This window comes from Rattus norvegicus, chromosome 15 (genome assembly GCF_036323735.1).
Source record: "Rattus norvegicus strain BN/NHsdMcwi chromosome 15, GRCr8, whole genome shotgun sequence".
In the NCBI taxonomy this organism is placed as follows: Eukaryota; Metazoa; Chordata; class Mammalia; order Rodentia; family Muridae; genus Rattus; species Rattus norvegicus.
In genome coordinates this window covers 73,877,575-73,901,120 of record NC_086033.1, presented here as the reverse complement: position 1 = coordinate 73,901,120, position 23,546 = coordinate 73,877,575, and the positions used below count along the sequence as shown (strand labels likewise).

The window sequence follows — 23,546 nt, the reverse complement described above, 5'->3', positions numbered from 1 at the left end:
CCCAATAGTTCAATAGTTCATATTCAAAATATCAGACACACACACACACACACACACATACACACACACATCATTCTCAAGTTTTTTTTAACACATGTTAAGTTGTATATCCTCAATGTTGGCTAATAAAACTAATTTATTTTTTTCTCTTCAAGATTTTCACATTTTTGCATTGCTGATTAAATTATGACTGACATTTTGTAGATGGGAATATATATGAATATATATATATATATATATATATATATATATATATATATATATATATATATATATATATATATATGAAACTATTTGAGGATTTTGGCACATAGTCAGAAGGAGGAAAATGAATATTAACCAAGGAAGCATTAGGGATTATCCCTGTTCAGTGATGGCTGTAGTCAGCTCACCAGAATGCCTCAGATCTTTCCCCTTTGCAAGTTCTCTGATAGTTACCAAGTTCCTTCTGGCACTTAACCTCCTTGCAAGCATCTTCACTCCTCACTTCACAAGGTTAGGGAATTTTACTGAGGTTCTAGTGTAAACAATCAGACAGACAGACAGGCAAATAGACAGACAGATAAAAGCAATCAGAGAACAGAACTATGGTCAACCAAAGCAGGTAGTGGGAAACCTGCTGAGGGACAGTCAAATGTTACCTGCTGCCCCCTCTCTTTCAGGACAGACCTTCTCTCAAGGGTGAGCCTTTGTTTTATGGTTACATGAAAAATTTTATGTAATACAAACCACAGATTCATGGACTAGGGAACAGAGTCCCTACTGGTTTGGAGAAAAGGAACAGGACATTGGGATTCTAATTGTTTTGTGACACTGAACAAAGTTACCTTTTCAGTCAATTAGTGATTCAGGCTCTTACACAGCCTGTGATGACCATGACACAATGTAAGTGAATCTATCTCAGACTCTCACTCAGCACTGGAAAGCTTTATTGAAACGTTGTGGTCTAGGAACATTGCATTGGATTTTTCTTGTTATTGTTCTTCCTTCTTTTCGTTTCTGGAGATAAAAATGGAGATGGTCCACGTATAAGTTAAAGGAAACAAAAGATTATCTGAACCTATCTCAAAATAAGTAGGAAATGGAGTATGATAAGGAATCTTCATCAGAAATTTCACAACGATCTTTTCTTTATGATGCCTTGCTTTCTGAAATTGACCATGAAGCAATTGATCAAGATACCCAGATAGTGGTAGATTTTTTAAAATGGTCCTCAGATGCTATATGCCCACACATCCAACCATACACACACCTACACCTTCCCACCCAAACACCTGCATATGTACTTAACACACACATAACATAAAAACATAACACACACTTGAAAACAAACATACCCGACATTGTGCATATACCAGAACAGCCCAAACACACACCACACCACATGCCACAAAATGTAAACCATCTTTGCATAAATATACATGCATATATACTTTCAAACATACATTCATTCATGTCCTGTGCATATAAAAATGTGTCCAAGCATTACGCATACATATTTACATACACAATCATGTGCACATGTACATATAAATAAGATAATAGAGGGTGGTATGCACTCTCTTTCCATATTCATACATTACTATGCATGTAGTCATACATTTTATGAAAATTTGGTTCATTGAAATGAAAAGGAAGCTAGAAAGAAAACTTAAAGTTAGATAGCAACATAAGTATCTAACTAAATCAAAGATTTGATCCTTGAAATACATAAATTTCAAAAAAGTTCTCAAATCCAATATGAAATTCTTTGCCAAAATATGTAGTCCAAAAAACTTTTAAGAGAAAAACATAAGTACATTATTTCAATGGAATTTTAAACATTTTATACATGAGTACAATAGATGTTTCAGTAAATGTTCTTAAATGGTACTAAAGAAAACCGATATAGTCATGATTTGATATTGTTTATTTTAGTATTAAAAATATAACATGTTATACAAGATGGTGTGAATTCAAACTCTAGAGGAATTTATTTAGCTAGGAGTGGTGGGCATTATTTTATCCCAACACTTGGGTGGCAGAAGTACTCAGATTTCAGTGAGTTCAAAGCTAGTGCGGTCTTCAAAGAGTACTGAGACAGCCAGAGCTGTTACAGAGAAATTCTGTCCTGCAAAACCAATACCAAGAAAAAAACAAAAACATAAGAAATATTTATTTAGTAATAAAATGATAAAACAATTTAGAAATAATAGCATAAAATGGTTGTATTAAAATTGACCATTAGAATCATGACCATGACACAGAAAACAGATTCTTTTTTTTTTTTTAGAAAACAGATTCTTAATGTATCATTATAATGTTGATAATGAAATTATATATATATGCATATAAAATTGCTCACGTATATTTATTATTTATATGTTCTGGTTATTTATATATCTTTTGTGAAAAATGTATTTAGTATTACAATCAGTTAAATTATTTTTGCTCTTCTACATTTATTTATTTTCTGTTTCCTTATCATACACAACTTGTGTTTTATTTGGTTGATGGTTAAATGTCACAATAAGCTGTTTAGGAATAGCTATATTTGCAAAAAGTATTTTTCTTTTTATTAATATTAATATCATGAAATTGCACAGAGTATATTATAGATATGCACAAACATACATAATGCTAAATTTTTGCTAAAGAAATTATTTTATTTGGAAGAATAATATGATTTCCTTTCATCATTTGAATTATGTTTGACATATTTTAAGATATTTATGAGTATATTGAAATACCATTTTAACTGTGTTTAGATATGGGGAACATTATACTCAATACTTTGGTAATTGCTGCTTTAAAAAGCATTAAATATTATTAACAAATGGCTTACCAATCTTTGAAAATCCTTTCCTCCTGTGTCATCTTTTTGAAAGTATATTAGCTCAAATGAAAAGAACAGAGATAGCAGGAAGGAAAATAGATGGAAATCCATAGGTATCACGATAAAACCAAACATACCCACACTGTGAGCCAGTGTTACGTTATACACCAGGCTAGCTTCAAAATGATTATCAAACTGTGTATGGATAACTGAAGCCAGTAACAGAGTAAACACTGCGTTAAGATAATAGGGTGCTGACAGGGCAGATGCCTTCCAGCTGAATCATTTTTCCATTCCTGGAAGATTTTGAAATGGAGAATTAAACACTGTCTACCTCAGGGTTACTCAGTCAGAATGTATTTCTGCAGATGAGCTTGCTGATATGACAGAGAAGCGTACAGTGCTAAGTCTTACATATCCCAGGGCTTGCAGGCATGAATCCTGCACAGTGAGCAGGCTGGGTCAATGCTACATCCTCAGCTTGCTCTAGACAACGACAAATAGAAAACACCATGTAGCTGTGAAACAATACTTGATGGGAAAATAAGCCAAGCATACACTGTGGTGTCTTATGACACAATTGAGAAATGAATCCCTTAGGGGGCCCGTGGAGAAATTCATAAATATGTAAAGCAGTTAAGTCTTTGGAAAGTATATTACTTCGTGGGATTAGATTTAGAAATGGGCCAGAGTGTAGCTTTCTTATATACAAGAGCTTTGTAACTGAAAACAAGACCTGTGATAAATAGCACAAACCTAATGGCATATGGAAATCAGGAGATGCAATCTATGAGTTGGCGTTTTGAGGACGGGCTTCCAACATTGATCTTATCAGTTCATCTACATCTGACATGTTGAGAACTTGTCTTTTCTTCAGTTTAACTGCAAATGTAGGGAAATAGATAATCATCAAATACAATCATTCATTTATTGAATGTCATGTACTGAACATATAATCTTAGCCTGATTTTCCTCAGCCCTAAATACACAAATCTCTAAAATCACTTTACCAGACAATGCTTGTTTTTAACCAACAAATAGATGTATTTGTATTAATTATTCTGCTTCAAACCACAATAAAATCATTTTAAGCATATTTATCACTTTTAAATAAATCACACTAAGTGATTGTTTTTTCATAATTACATATATCACTAAATCCATGAATATATAAGAGAGATTTACTCATCTTTGTGAACATAATTCTTTTTTACAATCAATTTAAAAATCAACTGTGCTAGCTATAAAACAATAGAAGAAATGCATATTTAAATTGTTTATCTCTTTGCCTATATTACATTCATCAAGTGGGTCCTAGGACTTGATGCACATAACATGGTTGCATGCCACTTGAAACACAATAGGCACTTTAGAAACTGTTGACTTTACTATTCCAGTTAACCAATTAGAGTGCTTTAGATAAAATTGGAGAAAATTGACTGGTGACTGCAAATGAACATAGTAAGATGTGTCTGTCCCATGTGGCAAAAAGACAACGATGCAGCAGGTATTAAAATAAATATAATAAAAGCAAAACATTAAGAATAGATTGTTTTTAACTATTAGAGATGTAGCAGAACATGTGATTAACTAAAAAGTAGTCTATGAACAAACTACTTAATTAAGGAATATCAGGAATAGTTCTTTAAAAGTCATGACAATTTACTGTTATGTTATATTTTTCTGGGACAATAATAATATATGTTACAAAACAAATTTCCTGAAATTAAAATATCTGCAAGATAATCATAAAACTTAGAAAGACATATTGCAAAGAAAAATCATTAAGTTACCAGAAACTGAAATTGTAAACATATTATAATAATGTAAAGAGACATAGAAGGAAAAAACTTTTATTAAATAATTTGTTCATAAGAAAATATTGTCAAATATCACTTACTAAAATTAAAATATTAATGTTAATGGTCAAGTGATTAAAATATGGGTATATACAAAACAAAGACTGGCTAAACGTTAGACTTAGCTTGTATTCTCCCTTTACCTTGCTTCTTGTCCTTCCTAAACAATAGATGAGCTCTACTGACAGACTTACTTGAAAGCAGAAGGAGGTTATTTACTAATCTTGGTGAAGAAATTTTAAGTGCTCTGAGTACTTGAAGTAAAGTTAGATCTGCTCTGTCCTACTTGGTCGTCTACTTGGTAAGCCAACTGTCACCAAAGGGTGAGGTCGATTGACTGACAATGACTGTGGGAAATATATACCCCACTTCGCTAAATTTGTTGAATTAGTTAAAAAAATACCTCTTCTGTATTTAGTAAGGATATGGAATTGCTAGTTAAAACAAAGAAAACTATCATAGTGAGTCTAAACTTCAAAGTGTTGCTAAACATAGAAAAATTAGTCTACCTTCAGATGAAAAACTAAAAATTGTCTATTTGATATTCATTTTTAATCATATATGAGGCTATTTTTAGTGTTGTTTTAAATAGTTAAGGAAAATATATTAGATCATATAATTTGATATTTAAAACCTGAAAACATTTTAAAAGAAATACATATACATTCAAATATTTCATAATTATTACAATGCTTGTTTCTCATCACAGCCTTTACTCACACTGAATCTAAACAGAAAAGGAAAATATAGGAGGAAGCTAAATTATTACTTTATTATTAATTTTTGATAAGCAAGTGTATATGTGTGCATTGTTCATTTTTATATATTTTATACATATGTAAAATAAACATAATATTTATGAATAAACATACATGCATGATATCTTTTTATCTCCAATCAGAATTCTATAATGAGATTTGAAACAAGAAGCTCAAAAACTACAGGCCACCTTGAGAACTTAATTCAAGGTGAGAGAAATTATATTAAATAAAAGAATCCAGACATGAAGGTCATTTCTTTGTATACATGTTCAGTGATTGATAGTCTACTTTTGAAGAGTTTTCTAAAAATCAAGAAAAAAATATGTTATAATGAAATCACAAGTGTATAATGAATTATAGTTAGAATGTAAAGAAAAATTGTGCAGTACAGCTCATGACAGGATTCATTGGAAAGGAAACCTAAGTGTAGAAATTGAAAATACCCCTGGTACTAATGTGAAGTTTGCTTATGCCCTTGAAGAGATGGATGTAGGAGGAATGTGGGTTTGGCTTTCATGTATGCCTAAGTCCATGCTGAAGGTGAAAAAAATACTCTCTTAAAATGTTTGTAGAGTTAAATGTTTACTATAAGTCACTAAAGGACTGGGCACATCCTCTTTACCAGACAAGGCGATTCATTTAGGGGCATGAGATCCACAACAGGGAGCCAGGCAGGCAACAGGTTCAGAGACAGACCCTGCTCCAACTGTTTGAGGAACCTTTCTGAAGGCCAAGCTGTTGTTCAGCTACATATGTGCAGGGGGCCTAGGTACAGCCTGGATTACTATTTGGTTGATGAGTCAGTCAAAGTTAGTTGACTGTGTTGGTCATCCGGTGGAGTCCCTGTCCAACTCAAATCCCTCAATCCTTCTCCCAGCTCTTCCCTAAGATTCCTGAAACTCCATCTATCATTTGGGCCTGAGTCTCTGCATCTCTTTCTATTGTCTGCTGGGTGGAGCTTTTCAAACTACAGTTATGCTAGGTTCCTGTCTCTGCAGGCTATCCCAGGTGGACCAACAGGGATCATGTTTGTACAATATTATATGTAGCTTTGTAGATTATGTGGACTGAGTATTTATCAACTGTGAAATGGATCACAAAAAATTGGAACATTTACACAATAGAATATAATTCAGCTGTTAAGATAAAGAAAATTGTAAAACCTGCAATTTAATCAGTAAAGCTAGAAATATTCACCCCTAGTTAGGTAACCCTTCAAAAGACAAATACTATATGATTTATGTATTTGTTGGCTTTCAAGTTTTTGTTTGCATGTTTTAAGCTGAATAACCACAGAGAATATGGAGTTAACAAGTGACTATAAAGTGGTATAAAGAGGTAAAGAAAAGTAGAAGAGAAGGATTAAATAAGGAGAGAGATGTGAGCACAGAGTAAACGAAGGAAGATGGGGTAAGAACAACTAGTACTAAAGACCCATTAAAAAGCCACTACTACTGTAGTATATGTGTTTGTGTGTGTGTGTGTGTGTGTGTGTGTGTGTGTGAAGCAATGTCCAACTTTACATATTGAATCTCCAATATTAGAGTTTGTTGAGTCATTGTTCAAAGGGTTCTGTAAGCACCCCAAATATAAGAGAAATGTGGACAAAATGGTATTGGAATGTATTGTACAGACTGCTGGAGGGGAAAAGTGACCCATCAGAATCTCCCAGCTACAAACCCTGTGACCTACAACAACAAACTTTCTGTAAGGCCTACTGCTGGGATAGTGGCACAAATACAATGTGCTATCAACTCCTGTTGGATTGGTTTTAAGGAGCATTCAATGAGGTGAAGCCCATCTCCAAAACTGCTAAAATAAACAGCAATCTGAGGCCCAGCGAATGGGCAGGTAAATGTCTGAGTTAGTGGACAGACTGTTCTACATAGTAAGTTTCAGAAAAACCAGAGCTGTCTTAGATAGATAGATAGATAGATAGATAGATAGATAGATAGATAGATAGATAGATAGATAGATAGATAGTTAGATAGATAGATAGATAGATAGGTAGGTAGGTAGGTAGGTAGGTAGATAGATAGATAGATAGATAGATAGATAGATAGATAGATAGGTAGGTAGATAGATAGGTAGGTAGGTAGGTAGGTAGGTAGGTAGGTAGGTAGATAGATAGATAGATAGATAGATAGGTAGGTAGGTAGGTAGGTAGGTAGGTAGATAGATAGATAGATAGATAGATAGATAGATAGATAGGTAGGTAGGTAGGTAGGTAGGTAGGTAGGTAGGTAGATAGATAGATAGATAGATAGATAGATAGATAGATAGATAGATAGATAGAAGAATGGATGGATGGATGGATGGATGGATGCATAGAATTATCTCTGGTACTTATAGGTAATAGTCCTTAAAAGAAAATTCTTTTATTCAGCTGAAGTAGCACAGTAATAAAACAACAAGTAGTGACATACCTCTGTACTCATAAAAGAATGTCACTCAACTTTAATCAGAGAGATCATTGTCCATTTGTAAGGACAGGTCTGGGAGAAGGGGACTTTGTGATTTGGATGTAAAGTGACTAAATTAATTACATGAGACAAATTATGTTTATACATGTAGTTTACAAGATATTTTTATAGTATCTACTGACATATCGTTTAGATTCATTTGTATGTTAAGCTGTTTTTGTGACATATGGAAGACTTTGATTAGTCATTTTTTTCAACTTTCAAACTGTTGGGAAAAAACCCTTTCAAATAGGAAATCTGTTTTTCCAAGAAACTTTTTATTTATTGGCAGAAAGCATTTATGTTACCCAAGATGCAGATGTTTGTGAAGAGAATGAAGCCAAGGTGAGGGGAACTTTCTTTGAGTGGAAATTCCAATGGTTGAGAATGCATTGCAAAGATGTGCTTAACTAACCAGTGGGACCAAGTGAATCCTATTTTGTGTGCTTAATCTATTGTCCAGGGAGGAGAGCAGTCCAACAGTCATTCCTTAAATTTAATAACGTTGGTTTCCTGACTACCTTGGGAGACTTTCAAAAAATTATTATATAAAAAATGGGTATTATATCTCAGGTGTACATGTGAAGTACTAAAAATTTTCATATCAAAATCTTAGATAGAAAACCATGACTGTGAGGTATATGGAGGTTATCTTTTGTTCAATTATATACTGTACAAAGTCGATTTACCACAGAAGTATCTCTGAATAAATACCACAACATTCAGAGTTCTATATATTTGTATGTACATATTGAAATCGAAATATAAAACCTAACATTGTTGGGGATGTTCACTTCAATGATTTTATTAGAATTTGATTGCCTAATGCAACAACTGTTATATTAAAATCTATGTATGATTCATGGTTATACAATGATATATGATATAGTGTATTTTAGCATGTATTTACTCTAAGTAAGTAAAAGTAATTTTTTTAATTATTTTGTGTTTCGTTCTTTGTTTACTTCATTTTTGTGATGATTTTTACTGGATTTTTTAAATTTATTTTCATTTCAAATGTTATCTTGTTTACCAGTTTCCCCTTCATAAACTGCTTATCCCATCTGCTTCTCCCTTCTTGTATGAGGGTGTTCACCCACCCATCCACCCACTCCTTCCTGCCTCCTCAGCCTTACATTCACCTACACTGGGGAGGTCCAGCCTTTGCAAGACCAAAGGCTTCTCCTCCCATTGTTGTCCAACAAGGTCATCCTCTGCTACATATGCAGCTGGAGCCATTGGTCTGTCCATGTATAGTCTTTGGGAAGCAGTTTAGTCCTTGGGAGCTCTGGTTGGTTGATTTTGTTGTTCATATGGAGCTGCAAACCGGATTAAAGGAGCTGTTTGTTTCATTTTAATTATTCAGTTAAGCTTCCCAAATTTGGAAAAATTACAGGGGACAGCACCCAAGGTGTTTTAAATGAGTTACATTAGGGGTCAAGGAAACAAAAACAAAAAAGCTGCACTCCAAGAATAGTATATCGATCATTCACTAAAGTTGTACCAGGAATTTCTAATTTTTCTTTGTATGGTAAGGGCATAATGAAAAGAATTGAAGCCAATGACTTCCTCTTTCTCTTTTACCACCTCTTTAATTTTTCACGTTAGTTTTTTAGGTGTCAGTCTTCACCCAGAGATCTCAGAAAGTGGGAGAGGTTAAGGGTTCTCCACTAGTTATTCTCTAATCTGGCCTGGTATTGATTATCTCTCCTGTTTGTGATAATCTTAGTTTGATTACAGAGTCATTAAAATTCATCCTTACATTGTTAGCTTTCCTCAGAGGACCAAATGGCTCAGTCCTTTAGATTTCCTAGAAAAATGGGAAAAATACTGGAAACAAAAACAAAATCAAAAACAAAACCTCACCCACCACAGTGCTTTACATTGTTGTCAATTTATGTTCCATCACCGGGGTATGTCAATAGATAATTTCTCTGTGTACGTTATCTGTATTTTTAAGTACACTCGGGATTAAAGGAGAGTAAATAAAAATTTCATTTGTACAAACTCTGAAAGATTTTTTTCAAGAAAAACTTTCCTGCATGGATTGTGCCACCTCAAACAAGCATAATTTGTCCTTGACCTATGATGTTCTTATGAATATGTTGGAATAATTAAATTTCCATTACTACTGTGTAGTTTTTATAATTTAGTTTTACTTATACAATTTATTCTGTATTTTGCTAATTACAATTTTATTTTTAGTAGTTTGGGATTCAATGTTTATAGTTTGAGAAAAATCTTGCTATATTTGTCTTAGTTGCCTCAAACTCATGATCATTCTGTTACAGATTCCCAGGTAGATTTGAAAAAAATAGTTTAACTTAAAAATATTTCTGCATTAATAAATAACTCCGGTACTTGTAGCAGGTGTTGTCCTCTTCATATTGGGAATTATCAAGAGTATCTTCTAAGCAGTGAGAGCCTGATGTATTAGCTACTCAACCATTCAATTTTATAGCTGTAAGTTGTTAGGTCTTCTATGCCACGTGTGTGTATAAAATAATATACTATCCAAATTACACTTTCAAATGCAATCTTTTGCACTGAAACATATCTAAAAGTCTTTCCTCTTAAACTGAAGCAACCATTATATGTTATGACTGTTAGCAAGAAAACAAAGAGAAAATTTAAATGGAATAAGGAGGGACCACACAAATATAAAGTATAAAGAATGGGAGGAGAGGAGAGAGAAGGTAAAAGCCATTTAATACTTCTTAACATATAAAGATAACCTCAAGCACTCAACAGATTCTGAAGGGCTCTCTACATATATGAAACTAAACGTATATACTTCAAGTATAGCTTGTGTAGAAAATCAGTAAGTTTTATCAGCAGGTGTTCTACTGTTTTATGAGACATGATCTAATTTTAGTAGTGTTTAGAATGGGGCTTTTAGAGAACTCTGGGGTCATAGAACATCTGGCAATCAGTGGCTAGTGTTAGTATCATGTTATTTCTTGTAGAATTTTGGACAAAAGTGTCTGGTTGGATCACTGATGACAGAAAATATGCATAAATAACTTTTAGACCTTGAAGCAATGCAGTTTCACTCATTAAACAGTTGCCTACAACATGAAAGACACTAAGGAAATTCTTTGTGATAATTGGTCAGGTACCATTTTGTGCAATACCAAGAAAATGAAATGTGCTTTAATAAGTAGAGGAAAATTAACTTTGAATTCAACTATTTCTTTCAGGAACTCTTTTTGAAATGAATGAATCTCAATGGTTGATATTTGCAGTTCAAAATTATTGACAAAAGACAATCTGGTGTACATTACATTAGCTTCAAATATTTAAAATATTGAAATTTCATTCATGAGTTCTGCAGTTACATCCCTTCTTGCTCCTTCACTTTAAAGTCCTGTTATCTCAAATATCCTCTTAAACAGCCTCCTTTTCAAATATAGGGTTTATTTAATTACACACACACACACACACACACACACACAGACACACACACGCACATACATGAGCGCGCACACTCACACAATTTGCCCCTGGAGAGGATAGATTCTCCTACTATCAAGAAATATTAATTTTATGTAATTCTGCATCCAGGGAGGAAAAGTATATTATTGTTTTTGACACACCATGGTGTGTTAATTGATGTTGCCACTCCTGGAGTCTTATTTAAGCAACTATCCCACTGAGAATCATGGGTCCAGTTTTCCCATCGTATAGAGAAATCACTGGGTGGTTTTTCTAATATCTCTGCTCCCTCTACTGCTCCATTCCCTGATGCTTGTGCATAGGAGGTGCATTATAGACAAAGCAGTTAAGATTAGGAACTTGGCAGTCTGTTCTTCTCTTAATTTTGACCAGATGTTCATTTCTGTAATAGTCTCCAATTAAAAGATTGCTTTTTTTTCTCCAAACTGGCCATTTTTTCTATTTTATAAAATTATGATTAATACAAAAGTAATTATTAATCAGGATATATATTTATCTTAATAGCTGTGCTGAAATTTTTCAAGAAGAATACCAGTGTATGTGTTTCTATGTGTATGTGAATTTGTAAATATATAGGTCACAATCACTTATATGTTTATGAATGTTGTGTGTGTGTGTGTGTGTGTGTGTGTGTGTGCATATGTAGGCACACAACGAGTGTTGGGTATTATTTCTAAGGCATATTTAACAATTTGTGAAAGAAATATCTTTTTATCAACTCCAGCTTAAAAGTGACTTAAGAGCACCAGAGAGTATTGTTTCAGCTTCTCCAGTCCTGGGATAACAAACACACACTAGGACAATTGTTTGCTTTCTTTGTTACTTTATTTTTCATATGTACTGATGGGTAAACTCAGTTCTTCCTGGGCATAGTCAGAACTTTGTCTACTTAACCATGGCCTTGAAACAAGCCATTGTACTTTCATCTCCACATATCTAGAAATAGATCCTTTCTTAGTTTTCATTCCTATAAGCCTTGCATGTACTAATATTGTCTTAGCTACTTCCTAAAATAACATTTGAATAAGATCAATGCCTTATTAGAGTATTCATTGCTATTTGATGTCTTTTTTTTTTTTCCGGAGCTGGGGACCGAACCCAGGGCCTTGCGCTTCCCAGGCAAGCACTCTACCACTTAGCTAAATCCCCAACCCCTCATTGCTATTTGAAAAAAAAAAAAAAACACCAGGACTAAGGCAACTCCTATAAAGGACAATATTTAATTGGAGCTGGCTTACACTTTCAGAATTTGAGTCCATTTCCATCATGGTAGGAAACTTAGAAGCATGCAGGCAATCATGGTTCTGGAGAAGTTGAAAGTTCTACATCTCAAACAATATATGATATACATACCATTCCAAAACCTCATAGTGAGGAAATACTGGACCAAAGTAAGACAAAGCTCAGCTGGGCAAGTTCCAAACTCTACGTCCTTATGTCTGATGTCAAAGTGCTTTTCATATCTCCAGTTCTTTCCATTGTTGTTTACTGAAACAAACTGCATTGTCTTGGGCTGCTGCCAGTCCCTGTTAGCAGCTTTTCTGGACAAGTATCCTACGGCTTGTATGCCTCAAGCATCTTGAGGTCTCCAAAGTATCTTTAACTTCAAAGCTTCCATTTCTAATGTCTGGGATCCACTCATGATCTTCTAGGATCCTCCAAATGGCATGGATCACTTCTCTAGGTTGGCTCTCTCTAGCACTCTAGCCTCTGATTGTCTCTACTTCTCGATGCTGCTACTCTTGGTGCTCATTCCATGGTACTAGCATCTTCAATTTGCTGGAATCTACCATTGCAACTAGGTTTCCCTGATAGGTTCTCCAAGGCTCCCTTAATAACAACAAGCCTCAAGTTATTTCTATGACCCCTTCAGTCTTGGGCAATCCACTGCAATGAGGCTGCACCTTCACCAATAACATTCGCTGGTCTCATAGTATCAAGCCTTAGCTGCTCTCCATCACCCCTTCATACCTTCGAAACTAGAACCACTTTGGTGATCCATAAAAATTACCAATTCCACTGCAGTATGAGGTATAATCTTGGCTATCTGTGGTACACAGCCTTTTTTTTTTTTTTTTTTTTTTTTGGTTGTTTTTGTTGTAACAGAAAACACTTCCCAGAAAATTTCACCTCATCGAAGCTGGTCTCTTAATCACCAATAATTTCTTAGCATCAGCTTACCAGCATCAATTATCCTAGTAGTTTCCTTCTCCTCTTGACTCTAAAGAGTTAGAACGTGGTTACATTGTTCTTCTACACTATCGTCAGCTTTCTGTTTTCCTTCTTCCTGCCTAAGTTTAGCTTTCCTGGAACTTGCTCTGTAGACTAGGCTTGAACTCAGAGATCTGCATGGCTGTGTCTCCTAAGTGCTAGGCTTAAAAGCATGTAACACACTACCTAGACTTGAGCTTTTATTCACCTAGAATATTTTCCTGTCCCAGGGTGGCCTAGAACTCAGAGATCTATTTTCTTTTCTCTCCTGGGATTAAAGGTGTGGATCACAATGCCTGCTTAGCTTTTGATAGCCACTATTCCTCATGATTCAGATCAAAAACCTCTGTTCTTCTCCATTTCTGGACTGCAGTTTATTCCAGATTAAGTCCAACTGGAACACAAGAACCAAATAATAATATCTAACCATTCCTTGTTCAAGTGTAGAGGGCCGCAATAACATGCGCCACCACTAGATGGCGCTGGCTTCCACTGCGCCCCATGTGGAAGGCCAAGTCAGTCAAGATGGCGCCAGCCTTCGCTGCGCCAGCTGGCCCCCCTATCAGGAAGTTAACTGTGCGCATGTGCAAGAGTGCCTTCCTGCCAGGTCTTTGCCCATTCCGGGGCGTGCCTGATGAGATCATGAGTAAGCAACCAATCAGGTGTGGATGCGTGCAGGAGGGTTAAATAGGCGCGCCTAGCCGGCGCACGGGGCTTCTCCATGAGATAGGATTAAAGTATCAGTCATAGCAAGAATTTCTATGTCTCGCGTGCTTCTTGCCGGCGGAAAGTCAAGCGCGGGACATTCAAGTACAGATACACAAATAATAAGCTTAGCTGGATACAATCTTGCCCTTCGATCACCACTTCCTTAATACGTTTATGTCCTAGAACAGAAGATTCAGCTCCATTTCACTTCCTGGTACCATTTTATAATTTGACTTCTACATTTTGTATTTATTCTTTCTAAACTTGCTACAATCGATCAAAAATAGTGTTCATGAGAGCAACCCACAGGATAAACTCTATGCTGGGCTGTTCTGACTTCCTTTCCCAATGCAATTAAAGTGAATTCTCTTCACCTTAGACTTGGCCTCAGGTATACTCATCAGACAGTGGCAAAAAGCACCCACATTCTTCCCCAAAATAAAACAAAACTATTTCTAGGCCACATAGTAATATTCTTCTACCCTGAAACTGCTTGAGCAGGCTCCCACACTTCAAAGCACCCTCAGCACCAATGTCTTTCATATTCCTATTATTATGGCTCATTAAGCCACCTCTTTCCAAATCTAAAGTCTAAATATACACATTCCTCCAAACAAAATCATTGTCAGGACTATCATAACAATACCTTAGAATCTGGTACCAACTTCTGTCTTCGTAAGGATCTCCATTGCTGTGAAAAGACACCATCAGTGAGGCAACTCTTAGAAAGGACATTATTTAATTGGAGATGGCTTACACTTTCATCATTGAAGGGAGCATGGAACCATGGAGGCAAACAGTGCTGGAGAAGCCAAGTTCTACATCTAAATCTGAATGTATTCAGGAAGAGACTGGCATCCTCAACACCTAAGAGCAAGATCTCACAGCCTATCCCCATAGTGACATACTTCCTCCAACCATGGCCACACCCACTTCAACAAGGCCACACCTGCTAAGAGTGCTACTTCCTGGGCCAAGCATATTCAAACTATCACAGTCAATTTAATAAAGCAAACGTCTACAAATTCCAGATATCATTTTTTATATACAGCAAACAAAAATAAATCTCATAGAATTTTCATAAGCTAACAGTTCTATTTAAAATAAAATAAATAATTTTTATATACATAGAAAAGCAAATGAAAATATGTTTCAGGTAAAGTTTTCTATAATTATAAAAATATTACATATTGCAATTTTCCTTACATAGGACATTTTCAAATCCTGTAAAACTGTAAATATTTGTTACAACTCTAATAAATATTGAAAAATTTGAATTTAAATTCACCTGTTTATTGATTCTAATGGATGATTGATTCATTCATCCTGAATAATGCAACTCTTCACTCTTTGGCTAATTCAGTGTGTATTTGTGTGTGTGCGTGTGTGTGTGTGTGTGTGTGTGTGTGTGTGTGTGTGCGTGCGCGCGCGCTAGTGTGCATGTGAATGTGCTTCCAGTGTTGCTTCTCAATCGTTCTCTATGTTTTTCATTTAACTAAATTTTAGTTTTATGTTCATTTGTGTGTGTGCATCTGAATATATGTGCATCACATATGTGCACCAGCCCGAGGAGGTCAGAAAGGGCACCACATCCCCTGAAAATGGACTTAGTAGAAACGAACCAATAGAGTGACTTTATATTAAAAGGTAAATATACTGCATTCATTTTCCTGATTCATGCTAGATAGTCTAACAATGGTTTTCTGCACACTAGAGGGGTTAAGAACCAGATGTCCGTTCAGTCAGGAGTGTATTTTTCAGTATCATTAACAGGCACTCTAGATTTCAAAGATTACCCCAAATCCAATAATTTCCATCCATACTGGAAGGCAGAAGAGGCTGAGTTCCTATTTCAGAGGTGGAGAGCATCAGGGCATCAGGGCAGCAGGGGCAGCAGGGTTGCAGGAACCACAGGGGCCGATGAATTCACTTACATGGGCAGAGTTGGGCTATTAATAATCAACAGCCTTCGACAGAACCGCCATATAACAGGACCTACTTAAGAGGGTGCAGACAATCTTAGCAATGGTCTTCCTTGCCCTGTTAGTCCGTTCAGGAAATACTCTCCAAGAACATCAAGCAGCCCATTACAGTTGATTCCATACCCAATGAAGATGGCAAACAAGGTCAACCATCATACGCAACAAACTTTTCAGACCAGAAAATACAAAATGGCTTTCAAAAAGTTAAGTCAAAATATCTTAAAGCTTTGCTTTCATTGCACGACCATGTACTTAAAAAGAAAATCCAATAATATAGTACATTTTCCAGCTTTTGAAAAGTTATAACATTGAATTTATTTCTAATTTTTACGCCAAGAAAATCCTGGAACACACATTTTAATATATTCATTTATCTCAGGAAATGTTTAAATGAGTGGTGCTGATTAAACCTAGATTACAATAAACAACAACAACAAAAAGCAAAAGCAAAAAATGCTATGACGCAATATTGTGTTCTGAAGCATAAAACATGTCCTAATTTATTTGTTTATGTAGTTGATTTTATGAAGTTATTCTTCTGCCAAAACTATTTATATAAAATTTGGAATGAAATACAAGCATTGCTTGCCCTTATAAGATATATCTCCTCTATGGAGAACAAGTAGGGAGCAGCGACTGAAGGAATGACCATCCAGAGCTTACTCCACCTGGGGATCCAGCCCATGTATATAAAGCCACTAAACCCAGACATTATTGCTGATCCAAAGAAATGCATGCTGACAGGAGCCTGATAGAACTGTCTCCTGAGAGGCTTTGCCAGAGCATGACAAATACAGAGGTGAATGTTACCAGACAACCATTGAACTGAGAATGGGGTCCCCACCAGAGAAGTTAGAGAAAGGTTTGAAGGAGCTGAAGTGGCTTCCAACCCCATAAGAACAACAATACCAACCAACCAGAGCTCACACGGACTAAACCACTACCCAAAGACTATACATGGACAGACCTATGGCTTCAGCTGCATATGTAGCAGAGGATGGCCTTGTTGGGCACCAATGGGAGAAGTCCTTGGTCCTGCCAAAGCTGGACCCCCCAGTATAGGGGAATGTCAGAGCAGGGAGGTGGGAGGGGGTCGGTGGTTGTTGGGGGGAACACCCTCATAGAAACAGGAGATAGGTGGATGGAATAGGGGATTTATAGAAGGGAAACTGGAAAGGGGATAACATTTGAAATGTAAATAAAAAGTCCAATAAAAATATATATCTCCTTATGTTTAGAAAAAATAGAATATACAATAAGGTTAAAAACTATCTAGTGACCTAGTTACTCTGGATCTAACTTTGCATTCATGTTCATGTTAGTATATAATAAGAATGAAATATGTTTAAAAATGGAAAATAGAAGAAAATTCACAATATGCAATATAGTTTAAAAGGCTTTATTTTTGTTTGTGAGTTTCTTTTTTCCTTTACTTTTCCTGTTGTGAATTCTTGTTGCTATTTCAGTCCTGCCTATTGACTACATGCTGTAGCTGAGCTATAAATGTAACTTGTATATAGTGAAAATTAGAAAGATGTTTCTTTTTTTTTCTACTGTAGCTATTGAAGCTAGAACTCATGTATACTAGGTCTGTACTTTATCACTGAACCATATTCAAATTCTCTTGATTTACTGTGTCATCCCGGTTAAGTTCTTATATAGAAACTCAGTCTATTGTGTACCCAGTATTTGAATTTGTGATATTCTATAATCCAGATTCTTAGTATTTAGGAATATAAATTGTTACTGCCAGACATACCTCATATTCTCAGTTGTACAATGAAAATATATCCTTTATCTGGTATTCAGGGTTTTAAATTAGATTAATAAATGTGAACCAAAACAAAAGTGACAAGATATGACCAGTGTTTAAATAAATCGAGGAGACTTTTCTTGAAACACTTAAATTATTCACATTCCTTAGAAGTCATACTGAGGACAGCTCAGGTTGATAAGTCAACATCCAAATATATACAAGATTTCCCGATGTAGATCTTACGCCATACTGACACTTATGTGGTAGGGCAGAGACCTACCACCTCTGAACATTTGTTTAATACTATCTTTGCAAATGTTTCCATAGTGAGCTGCCTTGTAAGCATTATTTTTTTGCTCAAATAGACAGAGCAGATAATTGTATATCTCGAAGACAGAGTTAGTTTTTCAACTATTATAAAAGTTTTCTTTCTTCTATTTTCTTTTTTAAGATAACATTTTAAAGACAATAAATGTGTCACCTTATTCATTTAATATCACTCTATGTGGGCCATTTAATATTAAGTTTATCAGAAATAATGAACTTTTGAAAAATTGAGCACCACTGTCTTGTATATGTTAAAAATTATGTAATGCTCTTAGGAAAGCACTAAGTATCAAGTAAATTAAAAATTTCAAGTACCATTATAAAAATGCCAGGTATATTCTTACAACAGAGAGAAAGCCATGTTGATGGTGTCACAGAATCCAGATATATCAACTAAAACTAATAACACATTGCAATGAACATTTGCAAGTGAAGAGGTGTGGACACAGAGGTATACTATAGGACATACTGTGACACACTACAATGTGTGTGTGTGTGAGTGTGTGTGTGTGTGTGTGTGTGTGTGTGTGTGTGTGTACATGCGCACACTCTCTTTTGGGAGAGATATTACAAGAGCTGTAGACAGATATGAGCAGATGGGGCCATGAGTAGGACACAAATGTTTGAATGGAAAGTCACAAAGAATCAATGCAATATTTAAAAAAAAGAAAAGAAAAGAAAAGAATGGCTAAAGAGGTAGCTTGGTGGTTAAGGGTGGTTGCTGGTCTTCCACAAGATTCAAGTTCAATTCCCAGCATTTATCTCAGAAAGCTCACAATTGCTTTTACTTGAGATCCAGGAGATCCTATGTCCTCTTATGGCCTCTGCAGACATCTTCTACATAAATGGCATACAGAAACACAGAAGCACACATAAATACATAAAATGAATCTCTTTTTTAAAATGAAGAGAATTAATAGATGGATTATAACAATGAAGAGAATCAATGGTTTATAATAAATATGGTTTTATTTACCTGTATAAGTCAAGTATTTAGTCAAAATATATGGCTAATGTATGTTTACAATAAATTTATTAATTTAGTATGCATCCTGATCTCAGTTTTACCTCGCTCTTCTCTTCACACTCCTTCCCAGCCACATATCTCACACCATCAACTTCTCCTCCCTTTCTTTTTAGAAAAGGGAGGACACCCATGAATATCAACTAGCCATGGTATATCAATCAACAGGAAGACTAGACACATCTCAAATTAAGGCTTGACAAGGAAGCAAAATTAGGGCACAGGGTCCCAAAGGCAGATAGCAAAATCAGAAGCAACCAATTCCCACAAGAACACCAAGCTACACAACTGTTACATAAGCGTATATGGCCGATACAAAAGAAGTATAGAAATATTTCAAGAGCCAGAACAACAGGGAATCTGCTCTTTTACTCTGACTCCTAGGAACATCAAAAACTAGACAATAAAAATATCACCAGCATGACAGCATAAATACAAACTGAGCAAAGACAACCACAGATAAATTAAAGCAGAAGTGGGAAAGAACACTACACAAAGAATATAAGGCAATTAAGGGTCACTGAAAGCAAGAAGAATAATCTTTCTTAGTAAAGAACACACCAAGTGGTTATTCAATACCAAAAATATGACCTGAAAACAGTCATACAAGTAGTATTATAAAGAATGAACAGGGGCTAAAGAAATAGCTCAGAGGTTAAGAGCACTGGCTTCCAGAGGTATGAGTTCAATTCCCAGCAACCACCTGTGGCTCTGACCATTTATAATGAAATGTAGTGCCCTCTTCTGGCCTGAAAAAATGCATGCAGCAGAACACTGTACATATTAAATAAATTTTTAAAAAAAATCAGGCGTGGGGTTGGGGGAGCTGGGAATATGGCTCACTGGTTTAGAGCACACATTAAGTTCAATTCCCAGAGCCTACATAACAGTTCACAACCATCTGACATCTTCTGATATGCAGATGAACATATAAAAAATTACTAATATACGTAAATACATAAATAAATCTTAAAAAGAATGAACAGGATGTATTTAACTACTCATGAATAATATAATGTGTACATACATATATGTAACAAAAATTAATAAAAAGAAGGCCATTTTGTTAAAAAGTTTTGGAGGGAAGAAAAAAAGTGGATGAAATGATGAAATTAAAATTTCAAAAACTTAAAGAAAAAACTAATGGACAAAAGAATTAAAAACCTGCATTGTTCAGAGTTACTGTGACAAATGTCTGGCATAAACAGGTTAACATAAGAAAGAATCATTTCATTTATATGTTTCAGAGTTTATAGCAAATGGTCAATTGTATCCCCTCATGGTTCCATACTTATAGTTTCATTGTGGTAAGGCCATAATGAAGCAAGACTGCTCACTTCAAAAGCAAAAAAAAAAAAAAAAAAAACAACAACAAGAAAAAAAAACAAAAAAGAAAAACAGAAGAAAAAAATATTCAAGGAAGCAAGGCATAAGAATATCTTCTGAGTTCTAGCCAGAACAATCAGACAACAAAAGTAGATCAAGGGGATACATATTGGAAAGGAAAAAGTCAAAATATCACTATTTGCAAATGATGTGATAGTATATTTAAGTGATCCCAAAAGTTCCAACAGAGAACTACTAAAGCTGATAAACAACTTCAGCAAAGTGGCTGGGTGTAAAATTAACTCAAATAACTCAGTAGCCTTCCTCTACACAAAAGAGAAACAAGCCGAGAAAGAAATTAGGGAAACGACACTCTTCATAATAGTCCCAAATAATATAAAGTACCTCGGTGTGACTTTAACCAAGCAAGTAAAAGATTTGTACAATAAGAACTTCAAGACACTGAAGAAAGAAATTGAAGAAGACCTCAGAAGATGGAAAGATCTCCCATGCTCATGGATTGGCAGGATTAATACAGTAAAAATGGCCATTTTACCAAAAGCAATCTACAGATTCAATGCAATCCCCATCAAAATACCAATCCAATTCTTCAAAGAGTTAGACAGAACAATTTGCAAATTCATCTGGAATAACAAAAAACCCAGGATAGCTAAAACTATCCTCAACAATAAAAGGACTTCAGGGGGAATCACTATCCCTGAACTCAAGCAGTATTACAGAGCAATAGTGATAAAAACTGCATGGTATTGGTACAGAGACAGACAGATAGAACAATGGAATAGAATTGAAGACCCAGAAATGAACCCACACACCTATGGTCACTTGATTTTTGACAAAGGAGCCAAAACCATCCAATGGAAAAAAGATAGCATTTTCAGCAAATGGTGCCGGTTCAACTGGAGGTCAACATGTAGAAGAATGCAGATCGATCCATGCTTATCACCCTGCACAAAGCTTAAGTCCAAGTGGATCAAGGACCTCCACATAAAACCAGATACACTCAAACTGATAGAAGAAAAAGTGGGGAAGCATCTCGAACACATGAGCACTGGAGAAAATTTCCTGAACAAAACACCAATGGCTTATGCTCTAAGATCAAGAACCGACAAATGGGATCTCATAAAACTGCAAAGAACACTGTGGTTAGTGCAAAACGGCAACCAACAGATGGGGAAAAGATCTTTACCAATCCTACAACAGATAGAGGGCTTATATCCAAAATACACAAAGAACTCAAGAAGTTAGACTGCAGGGAGACAAATAACCCTATTAAAAATGGGGTTCAGAGCTAAACAAAGAATTTACAGTTGAGGAATGCCTAATGGCTGAGAAACACCTAAAGAAATGTTTAACATCTTTAGTCATAAGGGAAATGTAAATAAAAACAACCCTGAGATTTCACCTCACACCAGTGAGAATGGCTAAGATCAAAAACTCAGGTGACAGCAAATGCTGGCAAGGATGCAGAGAAAGAGGAACACTCCCCCATTGTTGGTGGGGTTGCAGACTGGTACAACCATTCTGGAAATCAGTCTGGAGGTTCCTCAGAAAATTGGACATTGAACTTTCTGAGGACTCAGCTATACCTCTCTTGGGTATATACCCAAAAGATGCCCCAAAATATAAAAAAAGACACATGCTCCACTATGTTCACAGCAGCGTTATTTATAATAGCCAGAAGCTGGAAAGAACCCAGATTCCCTTCAACAGAGGAATGAATCCAGAAAATGTGGTACATCTACACAATGGAATATTACTCAGCTATCAAAAACAATGACTTTATGAAATTCATAGGCAAATGGAGGGAACTGGATAATATCATCCTGAGTGAGGTAACCCAATCACAGAAAAACACACATGGTATGCACTCATTGATAAGTGTTTATTAGCCCAAATGCTTGAATTACCCTAGATGCCTAGAACAAATGAAACTCAAGATGGATGACCAAAATGCAAATGCTTCACTCCTTCTTTAAAAGGGGAACAAGAATACGCTTGGCCGGGAATAGGGAGGCAAAGATTAAAACAGAGTCTGAAGGAACACCCATTCAGAGCCTGCCCCACATGTGGCCCATACATATACAGCCACCCAATTAGACAAGATGGATGAAGCAAAGAAGTGCAGGCTGACAGGAACTGGATGTAAATCTCTCCTGAGAGACAGAGCCAGAATACAGCAAATACAGAGGTGAATGCCAGCAGCAAACCACTGAACTGAGAACGGGATACCCGTTGAAGGAATCAGAGAAAGGACTGGAAGAGCTGAAGGGGCTTGAGATCCCATATGAACAACAATGCCAAGCAACCAGAGCTTCCAGGGACTAAGCCAATACCTAAAGACTATACATGGACTGACCCTGGGCTCCAACCTCATAGGTAGCAATGAATAGCCTAGTAAGAGCACCAGTGGAAGGGGAAGCCCTTGGTCCTGCTAAGACTGAACCCCCAGTGAATGTGATTGTTGGGGGGAGGTTGGCAATGAGAGGAGGATGGGGAGGGATTAGGGAGATGTTTTCCGGGAAACCCGGAAAGGGAATAACATTCGAAATGTAAATAAGAAATATTCAAGTTAATAAAAAGAAAAAATGGGGAAAAAAGAAACTCTTCCATATAAGGAAACTGCTAACACTAATACAACCAAAGCTGTGGCATCAGAAACACCAGGGAACATGTGTTAGGAGAGAGCATTACAAAAGACTTTTTAAAGCTGGGCAAAATGGCCCAGGCCTTTTTGCCTGCACTTGGGAGGCAGAGACAGGCAGATCTCTGTGAGCTTAAGAACTGTCAAAACTGCATGGATGAGGCCCTGTCTCCAAAAGCAAAGCAAAAGACAAAATT

General features: G+C 35.8%; 1 long non-coding RNA gene across 1 annotated transcript; it reads right to left on the bottom strand.

The window, feature by feature from the left end:
- Positions 1 to 913: 913 nt before the first annotated feature.
- Positions 914 to 15,120, bottom strand: LOC120097188 (uncharacterized). Its single transcript, XR_005494432.1, has 3 exons — positions 15,030 to 15,120; positions 3,572 to 3,697; positions 914 to 999 (listed from the first exon to the last, which is right to left on the bottom strand). It is a non-coding gene; the product is annotated as an uncharacterized LOC120097188 (long non-coding RNA).
- Between the last annotated feature and the right edge of the window lie 8,426 nt (positions 15,121 to 23,546).